At 46.9% G+C, this 21,818-nt stretch overlaps 1 pseudogene; it reads left to right on the forward strand.

Moving 5' to 3' along the window:
- The first annotated feature begins 10,388 nt into the window (after positions 1-10,388).
- On the forward strand, positions 10,389-21,279 carry LOC119924131 (annotated as a pseudogene).
- Positions 21,280-21,818: the final 539 nt, after the last annotated feature.

Genomic DNA, 21,818 nt, shown 5'->3' on the forward strand with positions numbered 1-21,818 from the left:
GGAAGCAGGAAACTCAGGAAAGAAGCGAGAGGGCTGGAGTGCAGGCTGCAGTAATGGGTGGAGGGATGCAAAGGAGAGGAACATACAACGATTAGGTACATGGTCATACTTTATTGGAAGTAATATCTGCCTCCCCCTCTTGACTATAAGCTCAATGTGGGTAGGGAATGTGTCTGTTATGTTATTATAGCGATAATAATAATAGTATTTGTTAAGTGCCTACTATGTGTCAGGTTATTCTCCCTGGAAACTGTAGAGTGTTCTGCACACCGTAAGTGCTCATTTAATGCGACAGAGCGATTGGTTGGATGAGGGAGTTAGGAAGAGGGCAGAGCTGGGAGGAAAGGGATCAGAGACCTAGAATGGGGACTGGTTCAGGTTTGATGTGCAACATCCCACTGATCTAGGGCTTTACCAAAGACCAGGGTGGACTAGTAAGGATTGGCTTCTTTCTCCCTCAGTCTGAGGGAGATGCTGCCCTCGGCCTCGTCCTGGGGACAGAGATTGGTACACCCCCCATCTGAGCTCAGACCTTCAGGACCGATGATTGACTGGAGGTCGGGGATAAAAGGAAGGTAAAATGTGGAAGATTTGGGAGCCAAAGTGGGAAATCACCTCAGATCTTCTAGGGGTCACCATGGGGTCGCGTGTCGGTGGGAAAGGGCTGCATTTGAAACCTTGCTTTTGAGGGCCCACCCCCCTGAGCCTGGCCGCAAGCATCTCACGCAATGGTGCCCTGTTCAAAGATTGCCCTGCCGCCAAAGAAGCCTCCCTCTTGTGTTCCTCTCCGGCCTCAGGAGGATCACGTAGACCATGGGCCCGAAGATGCAGCCAAAGAGCCCAGCGCCAGAGGCCAGGATGGAGAAGACCTCCACGACCGCCATGGTCTTGCCCCTGGTCCTCAGGTCAGTGGGCAGGAAGGAGACCCAGAAGCTGCAAAACATCACAGTGCTGAACGTGATGAACCTGGTCTCGTTGAAGCTGTCCTGCTGATTCCGGTCCAGAAAGGCCACTCTGATTCTGACCAAGGCCAGGAGCCCCATGTAACCCAGGATGCAGTAGAAGGTGACGGCTGAGCCCTCGTTGCACCGGACAATGATGACTCTGGGATCAGGTGCCACGTCTATGTCGGTGAACGGTGGGGAGGTCCCCAGCCAGAGCATGCAGATGCCCACTTGGACCAGGGAGCAGATGCAGATGATGGAGGAAGGCGTCCTGGGCTCCAGCCACGTGCTCATTCTGCCCCCCAGTCCAGTGATCCTGAAGGCCAGGACCACGGGGATCATTTTGGCCAGTGCCGTGGAAACGGCCACAGAGAAGGTAACTCTGAAGACTATCTGTCGCAGGGTGCAGGTGGCCGGGCTAGGATGCCCGACGAATGTCATGGAGGACAGAAAGCAAAGCAGGAGGGCCATGAGGAGGGTTTAACTGAGACCGCGGTTGTTAGCTTTCACGAGATAAAGACTCCCAAAACCAGGGTGGTGAGGAGAGAGATTCAGAGGGGTAGAGACACCAGAACCATTCCCAAAGGCTACTTGTAGGAAAGGAAGACCACAGCTTTCGGGAAACACCGAACTCTTTAAGGATTTGGAAATTCATCTTTGGAGCGCTTGGTGCAAAGATCCACATCTGAAAAGAATGAATGGAATTTTGGTAGAGGCATGAAATTCTGGTCACTGGGAGAGGGAAGTCTATGATACAGGTTTACAGAACACAGAGAAGAGTAACCCGAAGAATCAGATGGATGGAGGAGCTGCTTCTGAAAGACTGAAACATGTTCACTGACTCCATTGTATAGTACTCTCCCAAGTGCTTAGTACAGTTCTCTGCACAAAGCAAGTGCTCTAGAATTACCATTGATTGATCAGAAAGATGGTTTTGGTTCAGTCTTCCCGGTCGCCCTTATATTTGAATTTGTCCTATGTGCTGCCCTCCACCCCACTCAACCCCATAGTCCTCTTGTCCGTGTCTGTATTGTATTTTAGTGTCTATCTCCCCCTCTAGAAGGTAAGTTCCTTGTGGGCAGGGTACATACCCACCACATGATATACTCTCCCAAGCACTCAGTACAGTGCTCTGCACACAGTAAGTGCTCCAATAATACAGTTGATCGATTGATTGTGAACAGGGAACATGTCTACCAAATCTGCTGTATTGTACTCTCCCAAGCACTGAATATAGTGCTGTGCATACAGTAGGTGCTCAATTAATAGCATTGATTGATAAATGACAGGGACATAAAAGAAGCCTTCCAAATAGCAAAGGCTGTGGGCCTGTCAGAGTCCCACCAAGGGAATGTGTCTGTTCATTGCTGCATTGTACTCTCCCAAGCGATTAGTATAGTGCTCTGCACTCAGTAAGTATTCAATAAATACAATGGAATGAATAACTGAATGATTAAATGAATGAACCACAACGAGACAGTAGGGTGAGGAGGAGGATGGGGGTTTTAAGTGCCCCACGACCCCCACCTCCCACCTGGCCTAGTGGATGGAAGTGGGGCCTGGGAGCCAGAAGGACCTGGGTTCTAATCCTGGCTCCGCCACTTTTCTGTGGGTTAATTTGGGCAAGTCACTTCACTTCTCTTTACCTCATTTGCCTTATCTGTAAAATGGGATAAAGTGAGCCCCATTTGTGTTAGGGACTGTGCCCAAGCTGCTCAACTTGTATCTCCCCTAACAGTTAGTACAGTGCCTGGCACATAGTAGACACTTAGAAAATGTAATGATAGCAATAGTAGTAGTAATATTAATAATAATGATAAAAATAATGATAATATTAAAACCTCCAAGCATCTTGGGGCTTCTGTCAGATTCTGAGTCTCAGATCAGAGTTATTGTGGCATTTGTTAATATTAAGTGCTTACTATATGCCAAGAAGTGTACTAAGTGCTGAAGTAGATACAAAATCATTAGTTCCCAAACTAGGCTCACAGCCTAAGTAGGAGGGAGAATAGGGGTTGAATCCCAATTTTGCAGATGAAGGAACTGAGGCACAGAGAAGCAAAATGACTTGTCCAAGGACACTAGGCTGATAAATGGTGGAGCCCGCATTTGAACCTGGGTCCTCAGACTCCCTGGCTCGGGTCTCCTTTCCCTAGGCCTCAGTGGCTGCTACAGGTATATTACAGTGTGGTGTACAGGAAGAACTGCACTCCTGCAAATCAGAGAACCGGGGTTCAAGTCCCCGTTCTGCAAATTGCCTGCTGTATAACCTGGGGTAAGTCACTTCACTTCTCTGGGCCTTAGTTTCCTTAACTGTAATTTGGGGATTCAATTCCTGTTATCCCTCCTACATAAACTGTGAGTCCCACGTGGGGCAAAACTGTCCAACATGTTTACTGCAGTACTTAGAAACATGTTCGGTTTTTTTTCTTCTTCTGGTATTTGTAAGTGCTTACTATGTGCCAGGAGCTCTACTAAGCACTAGGGTAATTGCAAGTCAATCAAGTGGGAAACAGGTCCTGTCTCACCTGGGCCAGACAGTCTCAATCCCCATTTTACAGGTGAGAGAATAGAGGCCCAGAGAAGCAAAGGGACTTGCCCAAGCTTACAAAGCAGACAAGTGAAGGAGCCGGGAATGGAACCCAAGTCCTTCTGACTCCCAGCCCTGTGCTCTATCCACTAGGTCATGCTGCTTCTCAAAACAGCTAATAAACGCTTAACAAATATCACAATCATTATTGTTCTTATCGTTGTTATTTCATGCTCTCAGAAAGCTCACCTGGAATGCCCTGTCCAGCCCACAGCTGTTTGAGCAGGAATCACGATTTCAGTGGACTCCTATCGGTCTGATTTCTGATCTCACCCTCGGCACAGGTCACGTAGTCATAGCAGCAGGTGGCTTTGCCTTCGCAAGCTTTTTCCTGATTCCTGGCCCCCAGCTCTCGTGGACCAGTGGTATAGTCGAAGGAGCAGAGGCCTTGAGTTAGAAGGATCCAGGTTCTAATCTCACTACTGTCACTTGTCTGCTGGGGGACCTTGGGTAGGTCACTTAACTTCTCTATTCCTCAGTTCTCTCATCTCTAAAATGGGGATTAAGACTGTGAGGCTTATGTGGAACGTACACTAACACTTATTACAGTGCATTGCACATAGTAAGCACTTTACATGGACCATTAATAATGATAATGATAATAAGGATAAGAAAAATATTTTTATGGATTACAGCCCATAACTGTGACCTGGGCAGTTCCTTCCCAAACGAGTTCCCATTCGGTAGACTCATTTCCAACGCTCACCTGGAATAGCTATGGCCAACATACCGACTACAAAGCAGGCAAGCGACAGAGTTGGGATTAGAACATGAGAAGAAGCAGTGTGGCCGAAAGGGGAGAAAACGGACCTGGGAGTCAGAGGACCTGGGTTCTATACCCGGCTCCACCGCGAAGCTGCTGTGTCACCTTGGGCAGGTCAATTCACTTTTCAGGGCTTCGGTTCCTTCAACTGCAAAAATTGGGATTCAATTCCTCTTCTCCTATGACTGTGAAACTCATATGGGAAAGGGACTGTGTCCCATCTGATGATCTTGTATCTACCCCAGCGCTTAGTACAGTGCTTGGCACCTAGTAAGTGCTTAACAAATACCACCACAATCATTACTCACAGGTTCTCTGACTTGCAGGCTTGTGCACTTTCCACTAGGGCAGAGTGTTTCATCCCCAACACTGGAGATTCTCCAGAGGGCACAAGGGCTTGTTGACAAAGGGACACATAGCTTGAGGACACTTCGTGGAGTTGTGTTTGAAGGAGTGCCTGACCTTTTCTAGAGACTGCTTCGTCTCCCTGTTCAAAACTGTCGAGTAGCCAACACTCCCTTCTCTGCATGGAGTAAGCACTCCATACTTACCAGCATTGCTTGGTTGATTGATTAGTGTTGTATTGTATGAGAAGGAGCCTTACCCAGACTAGGAATACTCAGACCTATTTTTGGCAAGATAGTCTGTTTCGTTTAATTTATTTCATGCCAGGTCTCGCTGTCAATCCTATTTTCTTTCTGCTTTGTTAGCATCACTAACACTACCTATCTATCATCTATCTATATATGTAACCAAGTATATGGTATCTATGATATGATATGATATATCCCACATATCATAGATACCATATACTTGGTTACATATACATATATATATATATATATATACATATATATATGCATATACATATATGTGCGTATGTGTTGCTATCATATATCACTATATAAAGGGCAAATATGTATATAAATACGCATATACATATGTAGTGATAGATATGGTAAGTAATATATCAATCTATCTAACATTGTCTTCCATATTCAAATAAGACACCACCAACAGTGAGTTTTATTATGGTATTTCTCAAGTGCTTATTATATGCCATGAACTGTACTAAGCACTGAGGTAGACACAAGCTCATCAGGTTGGACACAGTCCGTATACCACATGGGGCTCACAGTTCAGAGACTTGTCCGTGGTCCCTCAGGAGAACAAGTGCAGAAACCTGAATAAGAACCCACCCCTCTGATTCTCATGCCCGGGCTCTCTCCACTAGGCCATGCTACTTCTCTTTGGAGTCATGGGACCAATCAGACTTGTTGTCAAGAGAAATAATTTTGGAACTTTCATCTGATGTTGAACTTGTCAGAGATGGATTTTTTCCCAAGGCACCCCACCCCCACAACCCAGACCAATGCCCTGCTCCCAACTTTGCTGACACAGAATCCCCAGAAGGGATGAGACAGGGAATGATAAATGTCTGAGCCAGGTGGACGCAGGAGCACATCCTAAGAGCAATGATTCTTCTAGGATTGGGAGCTCGCTCTACTCAGGGGAAGGACCAGGGTCTGAGGAGAGGGAGAGGAGCGATCAGAACCTGGGGCACCCACGTGAACCGTAACAAGGGGGACCCTCACTGCAAGAGTCAGGGATTCTTCCATCAGGACTCGGACAATTTAATTATACCTTCTAGACCTCTCTCCACCACCAATCAGGAGGAGCCAAAATTACACACAAAATTAATGCCACTGTCGAGGAAACCTAGAATCTGTAGCCCTGAGGCCAATCACTGGAAATGGCAAACATCTTCCTGAGCGGGCATCATCCTCAGTGCCAATTCTCAGCCGGACATTTGCCAAGCTATGACAGTGATAAGCAACGTGGCCTAGTGGAAAAAACCAGGACTGAAGAGTCAGAGGATTAAGGTACATATACCTGCTCAGCCAATGGTCTGTGATGTGACTTGGACAACTCACTTCCATTAGCTATGTCTCAGTTTCCTCATCTGTAATGTGGTAATAGAATATCTGTTCTTCCTCCTAGTTAGAATGTGAGCCTCATATAGGACAGGGGCTGTGCCTGACCTGATTAACTTGTATCTCCCCGAAACATGGAACAGGGCAATGATATAAGTATTTACACACACATCAGGAACACCATCACTGTCCCACATGGAGCTCACAGTCTTAATCCTCATTTGACAGATGAGGTAACTGAGGCACAGACAAGTGAAATGATTTGCCCAAGATCATTCAATGAGATATATATATATATATATATATATATATATGGATATATAGATATACAGATGTACAGATGTATCTGTATATCTATATATCCATATATATTAGATAGATTTAGATATATATACTCGTATATACATCACTAATTATTTTTATCACTATACATATGTGTGTATATGTATACACATACCTATATATGAAAGTATATATGGCTACATACATATATATAAATACATATAATGATAAAAATAAATGCATCTAATGTTGTCTTCCAAATTCTAGCAAGACTCCACTGACAGTGGGTTTTTTAAGGTACTTGTTAACTGCTTACTATATGCCAGGCACTGTGCTAAGTGCTGGGATTGGTACCCAGCACATAAGGTTGGGCACCATTCCTGTCCACATCGGGCTCACAGTCCTAATTCTCATTTGACAGATGAGGTAACTGAGGCACTGGGAAGTTAAGTGATTTGTCCAGGATCACTCAACAGACAGGTGGTGGAGCTGGAATTAGAACCCAAGTCCTCTGACTCTCAGGCCAGACTCTCTCCACTAGGTCGTGCTGCTTCTGTACAGTTTCATGGGACCAATCGGGCTTGTTGCCAAGAGAAAGGATTTTGGAGCATTCCTCTGGTGTCGAACTTCTCAGAGATGAACTTTCTCCCTAGGCACCCGGCCCCCACTAGCAAAACAAACGTTCTGCTCTGAACTTTGCTGACCCAGAATCCCCAGAAGGGTTGCGACAGGGAATGAGAAATCTCTGAGCCCGTGGACGCAGGTGCATGTCCTGAGGGCAGCGATTCTTCTAGGTCTGGGAACTCACTCGAATCAGGGAAAGGAATGGAGGCTGAGGGAGAGATGGAGAGGAGAGGTCAGAAACCAGGGGCGCCCACGTGGCCAGTAACAAGGGAGACCCACACAGTAAGAGCCAGGGATTCTTGCATCAGGACTTGGTCAACTTTTAATTATGACTTCTAGTACCTGAAACCAGACCTCTTTCCTCCAGCAATCAGTGGGAGCTGCGAAATCCCACAGCACAAAATAAATGCTGTTGTCAAATAAATACAGAAACTGGAGCCTCGAGGCCAATCAATGGATATGGAAAGCATCTTCCTGAGCAGACATGAACATTAGTGAACCTTTGCCAAGCTGTGAAAGAGAGAAGCAGTGTGGTTTAGTGGAAACAGGGACCTGGAAGTCAGAAGACCTGGGTTCGAATCCCTCCTCTGCCACTTGTCTGTGATGACACCTCGAACAAGTCATTTCTCTTCTTTGTGCCTCAGTTTCTTCAACTGTAAAATGGAGATCGAATACCTGTTCTTCCCCCTAGTTAGAATGCTAGCTCCGTGTGCCACAGAAATGGTGCCCTACCTGATTTACTTGTATCTACCCAGGCACTTAATACAGTGTATTGCACCTAGTAAGCGCCTAACAAACACCATTAATACTGATAACGATAATGATAATAATACAAAACAGATTGCTATGGATTACAACCCGTTACTGTGTCCTAGGCAGTTCATTCCTAAATTGGTTCCCATTCAATGGACTCATTCCTACCGTTCATCTGTAATAGTGATAGCCAATGTACCGACTCCACGGCCGGCAAACTGCAGAGTGGGATTAGAATGGAATGAGAAGCAACACAGTCCTAATGGAAAGAGCTCGGACCTGGGAGGCCGAGGACCTAGGTTCGAATCCCAGTTCAGCCACAGAGCTGCTGTGTGACCTTGGGCAAATAACCTCACTTCTCTGTTCCTCAGTTTCCTCAACTGCAAAAATGGGATTCTATACCTTAATACGTTGATCTGAGCACTTACACTATCTTACCTTGATTACTGATTGCCTTCCTTGACTCAGCTCTCTTGTTCATCCCACATATTCACTTCATCACTAAATCCTGTCAGTTCCATCTTCAAAACATCGCTAAAATCCACCCTTTTCTCTCAGAACAAGCTGCTATCCCTTTAATCCAAGCACATATTCTGTTCTGCCTTCATTACTGTATCAACCTCCTTGCAGACCTCCTTGTCTCCTGTCTCTCCCCACTCCAGTCCATATGTCACTCTGTTGCCCTGACCACTTTTCTACGAAAACATTCATTCCCCACTCCTCAAGAACCTCCAGTGGTTACCCCTCTACCTCCACATCCACAGAACTTCTTGACCATGAGCTTTAAAGCACTCAGCGCCGTGTCCACTCCTACCTCACCTTACTACACTCCTACTGTGTCCCAGCCCTCACACTCCACGCCTCTAATTCTAACCTTATCACCGTACCTCGATCTCATCTATTTCACCATTGTTCTCTCGCCCACACCCTACCTCTGGCCTGGAATGCTCCCCATTTCCATGTACAACGGGCATCTACTTTCCCTCTCTTCAAAGCCTTACTGAAGGCACAACTCTTCCAAGACGACTTCCCTGACTAAGCCCTCTTTTCTTTTTCTTCCTCTCCCTTCTCCTCATCCTGACTTGATCCCTTTATTCATCCCCGCCCATTAAATTCCACAACCCTTATGTCCATATCTATAATTTCTTTATTGATATTCAGCTCGTTGTGGTAAGGGAATGTATCTGTTGTACCATTCCATTGTACTCTCCCAAGTGTGTAGTATACTGCTCGTTACCAGTAAATCCTCAATAAATACCACTCAATAAATTCATTCGACTGACTGACCGACTGATTGACTGACTCCCTGTTCTTCCCTTTCAGACTGGAGCACCTTGTGGGATATGGGCCGTGTCCAATCTGATAAGCTTGCATCTGCCCCAGCACTTAGTAAAATGTCTGGTACATAGGAAGCACTTAATAAATATCATTCAGAATATAATCACTGGAGATGCAAACCTTTCAGACCAAAAGGGAGAGATAAGAATGGGATGGGAATGGAAAAGATGGATCCATAGATGAGGTGTGCTGAGGAAAGTCTAGGAGAGAAATGAGTTCAGGAAACAGGGGTTTCTCAGTCCGGCCTTAGTGTGCTGGAATTGCAGGTCAAAAAGCAGAGAGAAGATAATAATAAAAGGAATAATAAAGAAGCAGTGTGTCCTAGTGGATAGAGCATGAGCCTAGAAGTCAGACGACAAGGGTTTCAATCCTGGCTTTGCTACTTGTCTCCTGTGTGACCTTGGGGAAATCATGTAACTTCTCTGGGCCTCAGGTACCCCATCTGTTAAGTGCGGATTATGATTGTGAACCCCATGAGGGGCAGGGCCTGTGTCCAAACTGATTTGCTTGTATCTACCCAAGCACTTAGTGCAGTGCCTGGCACATAGTGAGTCTCTATCAAATACTAACAATGCTAATACTACCAATACTATCACTATTACTACAACTACTACTAATGATAATAATGATTTAATCCTTTTATGGAGTAAAACACATAACTCTATCCTAAAGTGGGTCCCATTCAGAAGAATCATTCCCACCGTTCATCTGGAATAGTTCCAGCCAAATTCCCCACTACACCTGACTAGGATGTGGAAGTCAAGAGGCTGGGTTTTACTATCTGAGGAAAACTTCTGGAATAGACACAGGAAAATCAGTCAGACACAGTGCATGTCCCACATGAGGCTCGCAGTCTGAGGGAGAAAGAAAAAAGTTATTTCATTCCCATTTTACTGATGAGGAAACTGAGGCCTAATGAAGTGAAGTAACGTGCCCACGATTACACAGCTAGTAAGTGGCAGATTCAGTCTATCAGAGGAATAATAGAGGAATTAATCCAACAGTGGTACTTATTGAATGCTTACTCGGTGCAGCACACTGTATGTGGAACTCAGGGAAATACAACACAACGAAGCTGGAAGACACGTTTGCAACAGTTGTTTGTCCAGTGATCATGGGTACGCAGATGCAGTTTACAAGGCCGTAATTCCTCAGTGACGATGATCACGGCCTCTCTGGGAGCAGGGTGGGGGCCATAAAAGAGAGGAGGAAGAGGAGTCTCAGGTCACTTATGCCACCGAAAACAAAGATGATCAGGTGGAACCAGTAACTCTTGCATCAGACAAAAGCAACTCTATAAATATCTCCCTTTGTCTGTTCCCTCCTCCATCCTGAATTAAGGATCGTCTCCATCCAGGCACTGCACCAGTGAGTGGAACGAATCCTCAGGGGAACCAGAAACACTGAACGGCTCTCTCATCTCAACCGATCAGCCTCTAGATCAACCTGTCCCTTGGTGAGTAGTTTTCTCTTTGTGTTTTAGGGCTGTGGCCATGAGGTTTAATCTTCTTTGGACCACCCTATTCGCCCAGCTGTGTGGTGTCCAGTGTAGGATGATCAACCGTCCCTGCACCTTGGAAAGAAATTATTCTAGCGGCTACTACCAGGATGGAGATGCAGTGATTGGAGGACTCTTCTCTCTGGATGTGATTTCAAGTAATTTTGGTAACTTAGAGAACTTCACAGAAGAGCCGTCTGTCTTAGCCGAGTCCACAGAGTAAGTGTCTGTGTTCCCCGTTAAGTAGGATAGGCAGGAGCGGAGAGGGAGGTGGGACCATTGGGTGGAGAAGAATGGAAGGGCAGCGGGCACAAGGGCTGGGACATAGATGGTATTAGCGTCCACAGCAAGGAGTCAAGAAGCAGATCTCTAATGATGTTGTTCAGGAAACTCAAATTCAATCAAACAGGATGTTTATTGAGCATTCACTGTTTGACAGAACATTGTACAAAGAACCTGGAAGAGTACAATACAACGAAGGTAGCAGGCATTTTCCCTGCCCATAAGCACGTCATACTAAGCATTTAGTTCAGTGCTCTGTATACAGTAAATGCTCAAAGAATACCGTTGATTGATTGATTGAGTGTTCTGTGCAGAACAATGAACTAGGTTTTTGGAGTAAGAGAGTATAACAGAGTTTGGAGATACATTCCCTGCCCAAAAGGAGCTTATAGTCTAGAGGATTCAGAAAGTCTGTAGAATTTGTTGGAGTCAGAAAGAGATTTCAAAACTCTCAATTACTTCCTTTACTTTCTTTGCTCCTCTAGTCTGTAATCTCTGTGTGGGCAGTGGACCTGCCTACCATTAATGTTGTATTGAAATAATAATCATAATAATGATGTTATTTATTAAGTGCTTACTATGTGCAAAGCACTGTTCTAAGCGCTGGAGAGGTTATAAGGTGATGAGGTTGTCCCACGGGGGGCTCACAGTCTTAATCCCCATTTTACAGCTGAGGTAACTGAGGCCCATAGAAGTTAAGTGACTTGCCCAAAGTCACACAGCTGACAAGTGGAGGAGCTGGGATTTGAACCCCTGATCTCTAACTCCAAAGCCCGTGCTCTTCCCACTGAGCCACGCGGCTTCTCCAATTGTACTCTCCCAAGCGCTTAGTGCAGTGATCTGCACTCAGTATGTGCTCAATGAATATCACTGATTGACTGATCCGTAAGTCAGTTGTTATTTAGCGAAGCAGCATGGGGTAGTGCCCAGAGCACGGGCCTGGGAGTCAGTAAGTCATGGGTTCTAACCCCGGCTCCACCATTTATCTGCTGTGGGATCTTGGGCAAGTCATTTCACTTCTCCTGGCCTCAGATACACCATCTGTAAAATGGTGATAGAGACTGTGAGCCCCAGCTGGGACAGAGAGTGTGTCCAACCCGATTTGCTTGTATCTACTCCTGTGTTTAGTACAGTTTCTGGTACATAGCCAGCTTTTAACAAATACCATAATGATTCATTGTCATTGTTATTACCATTATACATTCTATAGCTCTTCCTTCTGTTTCTTTCCCTGATGGCATCACCACCCAAGGTCACTTTTGGCATCACGCACACACCAGACTGCACCCAAAATCATTCTCATCTCATAGATGTTGTAACGCCATCTCCCAAGAGTTTATTACAGTGTTCTTCACAATGAAAGTGCTCAATCACAATAATTGATTGATCGACTGACCCACGTAGATGATTTTGCAGTCTTCTTGCAGCATTCTCTAGCAGAGCCATGGGGAAGGTTTGGACTCACTTCCCACTTCCCTCATAGTGCCTGGGTTATTTATCCTCTGTGCCATCATCTCATTGCTGTGTGACAAGTTAACACACTTTTTTTCCCTGCTGGTACTTGTTAAACACTTCCTGGGTTCTAGGCACTGACGAAAACACAAGCTCATCAGGTTGGATACAATCCCTGTCCCACAAGAAGTGCACTGTCTTCATCCCCATTTCACAGATGAAGTCACTGAGGTTACTGAGGCCTAGAGAAGTGAGGTGACTCACCCAGGGCCCCCGGGCATTTACGTGGTGGATCTGGGATCGGAACCCAGATCCTCTGACTCCTAGGCCTGAGCTCAAATCGCCACAGCCAGAAAATTCAGTGCCATCTCCCATCCTTCACTTACAGATACTTCACCAAACACTACCAGCATCTCATGGCTCTGGTGTTTGCTGTGGATGAAATTAACAAGGACCCCAGCCTGTTACCCAATATCTCTCTGGGCTTCCATCTCTTCAACGTCCACTTCCTGGGGCCGATTGCGGCCGAGAGTTCCATGGCTCTGCTCTCAGGGAGAGCCGGGATGGTTCCCAACTACAACTGTGAGCCGGAACAGTCGGACAAACTGTTGGCTGTCATAGGAGGGATGTCGCCAGCTGTGTCCATGACCAGCTCCTGGCTGCTGGGACTCCACAAACTCCCCCAGGTAAAGAATCCCGATGGCTAGGGGCTGAGCAGCGTTGGGGTGTTGCTGTTGTTGTTGTTGTTTTCATTTTGTGGTATTTGTTAAGCCATTAGTTTGTGCCAGCCACTGCACTTAGCACTGTCCTATAAACAAATTCAGACAAGGAATTACGTTGAAGTAACCAAAGTCAATGAAGTGAACCAACATCTTTGCTCAGAAGTAAAAAGGCAGATCCCCTGTAGAGATCCCCTGTAGACTATAAGCCACCTGTGGGCAGGGAGACTGTCTACCAGCTCTGTTGGACTCTTCCAAATATAACTAATGCATACGGTTCCCAAGTTACAAACTAATCAGACACTGTCCATGTCCCACATAGGGAATACCACCTTGATCCCCATTTAACAGATGAGGGAACTGAGGCACGGGGAGGTGAAGTGACTTGCCCGAGGTCACACAGCAGGCACATGGCAAAGCTGGGATCAGAACCCAGATCCTCTACTTGCCAGGTCCGTGTGCTTTCCACTAGATCCAGCTGTACCCTTCAGTTGGGACTTCCTCCCTCCCACATCCATCTTACAGCTCTTCTCATATTCAAATCCCTCCTAAAATTCCACCTCATACAAGAAGCCTTCCTTGGTTGATTTGCCAGCCCCCTGAGTGTTATCACACATCTACCCAACTCTAGCACTCATGAATCTATTTAATAATTAGTAATTATGGTATTTGTTAAGCCTTTACTAGGTGCCAGTCACTGTTTAAAGCACCGGGGTAGATATAAGATCATCACGTTGGACACAGTCCCTGCATGACATGTGGCTCACAGTCTTTATCCCCATTTTACAGATGAGGTATCTGAGGCACTGAAAAGTTAAATGACTTGCCCAAGGTCACATAGCAGACAGGCTGCAGAGACGGTATTAGAACCCAGGGCTTCCGAACTCCCAAGCCTGAGTTCTATTTACTAGGTCATATTACTCAAACTAACAGATATAGATGCACGGAATGATTTATTTGGAACACCCGGCTTTTAAATGATTTTTAGGTCACTTCCCCTGTTACAGTGTAAGACCTGGGAACTGGTCACTTTCTTAAAAATTAGGGTATTTGTTAAGGGTTTTCTATGTGTCAAGCAGTGTTGAAGCCTGTGGAAAGATGCAAGGTGATTAGATTCAAACCTCAATAGGCTCCCAGTTGAAAAAGGAGGCAGAATAGGTATTGGATCCCCATTTTTCAAATGAAGAAGTGAAGCAACTTGCCCAAGATCTTTGAATAAGCAGGTAGCCCGTTTCATTTCCACTGGACTACACTGCTCATCAGCTTCTCTGGGGTATTCTATACTTCATAAGTACCTAATACAATTCATTACACGAAGGGAAGCAGAGCTGAACTAGTAGAAAAAGAAGAAGACAGACTCCCTGTAGACTATAAGCCCCCTGTGGGCAGGGAACCTGTCTGCCAGTTCTCTTGTAGTCCCACAAGCATGTAGCACAGGTTTCTACACCTAGAAGGGCTCAGTAAATCCAAAGATAGATCGATTTGGAAAAACGGAGTGATGATGTCTGCCTTTCTGTATGTCCACTCCAGAGTCTCCTCTTCCCTCCACTCTGTCTCCCATGTAGATCTGCTATGGCCCAGAGGACCCCACTTTCAGAGATAAGGCCCTGTTCCCGTCTCTCTATCAGATCTCTGCGAGTTCCCCAGCTCTGTCCTCGGGGATGATCCGTCTCATGAAACATTTTCACTGGGTCTGGATCGGCATACTGGTCACCGATGACATTAGAGGGGAGACGTTCGCTACGGTCTTAATGGAGGAGATGGCCAAGAATGCCATCTGTGTGGCTTATGTTAAAAGAGTCAATGACTACTTTAGCAATAGTGTATTCAGTTTGGAGTATAACCACAGACAAATGATTACATCTTCGGCGAATGTGGTTGCTGCCTATGGGGATACATTTTCTTTGCTGGCAATTGTATATGGTATGGGCCATCACCCCGTTTTTGGCAAAGTCTGGGTCACCACATCCGATTGGGATTTTACAACAAACACGTATATGAGAAATAACACCTTTTTCCAAGGCTCCTTGTTATTTTCACTCCATAGGAAGGAGATCCCGGGCTTCAGGCATTTCGAACGGATCCTGAACCCTCGCAAATATCCAATGGATGTATTTATACCGATGTTCTGGCAGTGGGCCTTTGATTGTGAAGATCTGGATAGTTTTGATTCCCTGAAAATGTGTCATTTAAATGAAACGTTGGAAAGCAGGCCCTTGGACTTTTGGGACATGAAAATGTCTGCCCAGAGTTACAGTGTATACAGCGCTGTGTACGCCATAGCTCACGCCCTCCACCAAGAGATCTGGGTTGCGAAGGACATGGAGACTTCGGGAGATGGTCCAAATCAGGTTCCTCGTCCATGGCAGGTAATTCTCCCCTCCCTCCCATGAAGCCCAGCCTAAGGAGGCTGATGTTCACCTGTGGCCCCTGGCAAGAAGAGCCCAGTTATGACATTCCTGGGTATCTTCCATGTGGGCTGGGTCGAGTACAGCCATCTAAAGGTCAGAGGATCATTCACCATACTGTGTTAAGTAATATTTTTTTAAGCACTTACTGTGCCTGAGCACAGTTATCATTGCTGGGGAACATACAAACTAATCAGGTTGGACTCAATTCCACATCCCACCTGGGACTCCCAATTTTAATCTCCCTTGGACAGGTGATGGAACTGAGGGTGAAGTGACTTGACTAAGATCGCCCAACAGAGGAGTGGCAGAACTGTGATGAGAAATCAGGTGCTTGTGACTCTCGAGCCTGGGCTCTATCCCCAGGGAACACTACTTCTTCACTGGCTTCAGTCACCAATGTCTTCCTCTCCCTCCAGCTCCACTCATCCCTGGAGAATGTTCGGCACCACACCCGCACCGGTGAGCAGATCCATTTGGATGACCCCAGCTGGGTGACCACTAGGTTTGACATCCTGAACTATCAGATTTTAAAGAATGGCACCAAAGACTACGTCAAAGTGGGAGAGTTTATGCCCCTCGCCCCAGCTGGCCAAGATTTCATCATCAGTGAGGAGAGGATAATGTGGAACGAGCTGTTTTCTGAGGTAATGAAGGAAGAAGAGGGAGGAGGAGGAGCGAAAGCAGGGGGGTAGGATGACCTACATCCTGGAATAAGCGGCTTCTGGAGTCTTCTTCTCTGTGGCCATTTCCACTATGCCGTGGAGACTATCACTGTGGTCTTGGCCTTCAGGGTCACAGGACCGGGGAGCAGAATGCGGATGTGGCTGGACCCAGGGCACCTTCCTCCATCATCTGCAACTGCTCCCTGGTCCAAGTGGCCATCTGCTCTTAGCCGACGTGGACGTGGCTTCTGAGGCCCGGGTCATCATCGTCCAGTGCAACAAGGGCTCTGCCAGCACCTTCTGCTACATCGTAGGCTACCTGGGGCTCTTGACCCCGGTCAGCCTCATGATGGCCGTCCTGGCCAAAAGCTGGTGGACAGCTTCAATAAGGCCAGGTCATATTGGTATAACCCTCCTGTCCATATCTGTAATTTATTTCAATGTCTGTCTCCCCCTCTGGCCTGGAAGCTTCATGTGGGCGGGGAGAGGGCCTTCCAAATCTGTTCTATTGTAACGCTCTTCCAAGTGTTCAGTACGGTGCTCTGCACACAAGAAGTGCTCAATGAATGGCATTGATTGATGAGTTAATTGAGGAGGAGTTACTGGGAAAGAGCTGAGATTTTTATCTGGGACCAGAAGCCGGTGGTCCTGTAGAAATGGGTGAAACGAAATGAGGCAACTCCTTATCACGGGCTTTAAAGCACTCAGTCAGCTCACCCCCTCCTACTTTACCTCACTGATCTCCTACTGCAGTCCAGCCCTCACACTTGGTTCCTGTAGGGTCGGCTTAATCTCCGTGCCCAGGATCATCTTTCATGCCACCTACCCCTATCTGCTGTCCTCCCCTGGCCCTCTGGCCCCTTACATATGACTAGACGATCACTGTACCAACCTTCAAAGTCTTTTTAAGGTCACATTTCCTCCAAGAGGCCTTCCCTGATTAAGGCCTCTTTCCCCAGCATCCTCTTCCTTTGGTTTCGTCTATGTACTTGGATCTGTGCCCTGTGGTCGTTTGTAATTCGTCCCAAGGCACATATATACATAGCTCTGTATTCCATATGAGAAATATATTTTTTATATTAATGTCTGTCTCCCCCTGTAGATTGCAAAATAGTTGTGCACAGGGAACGTGTCCACGAATTCTGCTGCATTGTACTATCCCAAGCGCAATGTGGGCCAGTAATGTGTCAATTTCTTGTTATGTTGTACTTTTCCAAGTGCATAGTGTAGTGCTTTACACACAGTTAGTGCTAAATGCTAGAGAAGCAGCGTGGCTCAGTGGAAAGAGCACGGGCTTTGGAGTCAGAGGTCATGGGTTCGAATCCCGGCTCTGCCACGTCTGCTGTGTGACATTGGGCAAGTCACTTAGCTTCTCTGAGCCTCAGTTATCTCATCTGTAAAATGGGGATTAAGACTGTGAGCCCCACGTGGGACAACCTGATCACCTTGAATCCCCCCCAACGCTTAGAACAGTGTTCTGCACATAGTAAGCACTTCACAAATGCCATCATTATTATTATTATTATCAAATGAATATGAATGAATGAATGAACGAAGCTGTTAATACAGTCCTCTGTATACAGTAAGAGCTCAATAAATGTCATTGATCAGTCAGTCAGTTGTAGGTTTTGAGAGCTTACTGAATGCAGAGCACTGTATCAAGTGCTTGGGAGAGTACAAAATAGAAATGCCAAATTTACAGCAGAGAGGGGGACACAGACGTTAATATAAATAAATGAATGGCAGATATATATATGACTGCCGTGGGTCTCTGAGCGGGGATGAATCATCAATCGTATTTATTATGAATCCAGGGAGCACTGCCTGTTTCCCTCTTCCCCTCTCTCACAGACCCCTTGCTCCGTGTGTAGCGAAAGCTGCCAGATGGGATTCAGGAAAACAGCTAGGGAAGGGAAAGCCGCCTGCTGCTACGACTGCGTGCCATGTGCAGAGGGCGAGATCAGCAATCAGACCGGTAGGTATCCGCCGAGAATCGTGCTTCCTACTCAGACAGCAGGGGAGCAGCAGAGCATAACGTGATACCTTTGGAGAGTGTGAATTAATCACGATAACAAAAATGATTATGTTATGTTAAGCATTTACAAGGTGTCTACAGAAGCAGCATGACTTAGTAGATAGAGCGCGGGCCTGTGAGTCAGGAGGACTTGGGTTCCAATCCCAGCTCCTCCACCTTTCTGCTGTGTGACCTTGGGCAGGTCCCTTTGCCTCTCTGGACTTCAATCCCCTCATCTCTAAAATGGGGATTAAGACTGTGAGGCCCAGGTGGGACAGAGACTTTATCCCATTTGATTAACTTGTATTTACCCCAGTGCTTAGCACAGTGCCTGGCACATAGTAAGCATGGAACAAATACCAGACAGAAGAAGAAGAAAAAAAACACTGTTCTAAGTTCAGGGTAAACATGGTGGACACAGTTTCTGCCTCACGTGGTACTCACAGTCTAAGTAGGAAGGAGAACAGGAATGAAATCCCCAATTTACAGTTGAGGAAGCTGAGGCCCAGAGAAGTGAAGTGACTTGCCCCAGATTATAAAGCAGGAAAGTGTCAGAGCAGGGACTTCAACCCAGGACCTCTGATTCGTGGGAGTGTAGTCCTTCCTCTTCACCACACTGTAATAACCCTGTAGCAGCCCCTGAGGCCTAGTAAAAGGAGCCCCGGACCTGTGATTTAGAAAACCAGAGTTCAAATCCAGGCTCCACCACTTAGCTGCTGTGTAACCTTGGACAAGTCACTTCACTTCTCCGTTCCTCAGTATCTTCATTGATAAAACGAGGATGCAATCGCTGTTCTCCCACCTACTTAGGCTGTGAGCCCCATTTGGGACCTAATGATATGGTATCTACTCCAGCACTTAGTACACGTCCTGGCACATAGTAAGTGCTTAATATTAACAAATGCCACAACAATTCTGATCTGAGTCACAGTCTCTGACAGAAGTACCAAGATGCTTGGAGGCTTATCATTATTATTATTATTACCATTATAGTTTCCATTAAGTGTCTACTACGTGCCAGGCCCTCTACTAACTGCTAGGGCAGACAAAAGTTTAGCAAGTTGGACACAGCCCCCGTTAAAAATGCGGCTCACTATTTTAATCCCCATTTTGCAGATGAGGTTAATGAGGTAATGAGAAGTAAAATGACTTGCCCAAATTCATCCAGAGAAAAGTTGTGGGTCAACAAGTAGAACCCATGTCCTTCTGACTCCTAGGCGCCGGCTTTATCCACTAGGCCAGGCAGGACGTGGGAGGCATGGGACACATGGAATCCCCAGCCTCCTCCTCACCATATTGTCTTCTTGGGCTTCATTCATCCAATCATTCAGTCATTCATCCATTACATCCTATTTGTTGAGCACTTACTATGTGCAGAGCATGAAGTAAACACTTGGAAAAGTACAATACAGCAAAAAAGTCACATTTCCTGGGTTGGACTCTGCCTCGTCCACAGCTTTTGCAATCAGGGTGGATTTCTTCGTGTACCCATCAGTCAATAAATCGATGTTATTGACTGAGCACCTACTGTGTGTGGAGCACTATACTGAGTGCTTGGGAGAATACAATACAGCAGAGTTGGTAGATGTATTACCTGCCCACAATCATTAGATAAACGGTACTAATGGAGCGCTTACTCTGTGCAGAGCACTGAACCTAGGGCTTGGGAGAGTATGATATAACAGTTGGCAGGCACCTACCCTGCAAACAAGGAGCTTACCTTTGGGAGGGGGAGACAGACATCAAAATAAATTACAGATAAGGATGGTAGGGCTGTGGGGTTAAGGATATGGAGGTCAACACACGGGACAAATCCAAATGAAAGGGCGACTGGGTAGAGTGAACGAAATTCATCGTTCCAATTGATCAATGGTACTTCTTGAGTGCTTACTGTGGACAGAGCACTGTCCCAAGCACCTAGGAGAGTACTATACAGTGGAGTCATTAGACACGTTCCAGTCTTTCAGGAGCAGTTCATCCATTCATCAGATTTTTGTAGTTGCTCTTTGCATTTCCTTTGCACCTGTATCATCAAGTTCCCTCGTCCAGGGTCCCGAATTTCATGCCTCGATCCAGAAGACTTAAAGTCCATTTATTCCTTTCAGATGTGGATCAATGCATTAAGTGCCCCTAAGATGAATTTCCAAGTCCTCAAAAAGATCAGTGTGTCCCGAAAGCTGTGGTCTTTCTTTCCTACAAGGAGCCGTTGGGAATGGTTCTGGCATCTTCAGCCCTCTTTCTCTGTCTCGTCACAACCCTGGTTTTGGGGGTCTTCATCCACCACCGGGACACCCCTGTAGTGAAAGCTAATAACCGCAGTCTCAGTTATACCCTCCTCAGGGCCCTCCTGCTCTGCTTCTTGTCCTCCTTGACCTTCGTTGGCCGTCCCGGCATGGTCACCTGTCTCTTGCGACAGACGGCCTTCGGAGTCAGTTTCTCAGTGGCAGTTTCCACCGTCTTGGCCAAGACGGTCACCGTGGTCCTAGCCTTCAGGGCCACTAGGCCAGGGAGCAGAATGAGGATGTGGCTGGGGCCCAGGGCGCCTTCCTCCATCGTCTGCACCTGCTCCCTGGTCCAGGTGGGCATCTGTACGGTCTGGCTGGGGACCTTCCCCCCTTTCCCTGATGTGGACATGGCATCCGAGGCCGGGGTCATCATCGTCCAGTGCAACGAGGGCTCCACCATCGCCTTCCACTGCGTCCTGGGCTACATGTGGCTTCTGGCCCTGGTCAGTCTCATGGTGGCCTTCCTGGCCAGGAAGCTGCCCGACAGCTTCAATGAGGCCAAGTTCATCACGTTTAGCATGCTGGTGTTCTGCAGCGTCTGGGTCTCTTTTCTGCCCACCTACCTGAGCACCAAGGGCAGGGTCACGGTGGCCGTGGAGGTCTTCTCCATCCTGGCCTCCGGCGCCGGACTCCTCGGCTGCATCTTTGGGCCCACGGTCTACGTGATCCTTCTGAGGCCAGACAGAAACATCAGAGGGCAGTTTCTGGGGTGGCAGGGGAATCGTTGAAAGGGTCATCATAGGCTGAAATCTGCGGGGCCAGGTTCGGGGGCCTGGGCCGTCAAAGGCAGGTTTCAAATGCAGCCCCTCCCCACTGACCCGTGACTCCACGGGTGATGCCTAGAAGGCTCAATTTCATATGAGGTGATTTCTCACTTTGGCTCCCATATCCTCCACGTTCTTTCCTTCCCTTCGGCCCCCGACCACTGGTCAGTGGTAAGTCCCAAGGTCCTGAGCTCCGACGAGCAGATTTCAAATCTCCTTCCCCAGAAGGAGGTCGAGCATAGCGCCTCCTATAAGCTGCGGGGAAAAGAGGCCGATCCCTACAGGTCCACCCTGAGTCTCTCAGAGAGCCCCAGTTGAGTGGGTTGGGTTACAGCAAACCTGAACCAATCCCACTCTGGGCCTAAAAATCCCATCCCTTCCAGCTCTGCCCTATTCCCCCCTCCCTTGTTCAACCAATCACTCTGTCACGTTGATTGAGCACTTATGGTGTGCAGAGCACTCTCCAAGTGCCTGGGAGAGTATCCTGCCACATAGTAAGTGCT

This window comes from Tachyglossus aculeatus, unplaced genomic scaffold (genome assembly GCF_015852505.1).
Source record: "Tachyglossus aculeatus isolate mTacAcu1 unplaced genomic scaffold, mTacAcu1.pri scaffold_82_arrow_ctg1, whole genome shotgun sequence".
NCBI classification, from domain to species: domain Eukaryota; kingdom Metazoa; phylum Chordata; class Mammalia; order Monotremata; family Tachyglossidae; genus Tachyglossus; species Tachyglossus aculeatus.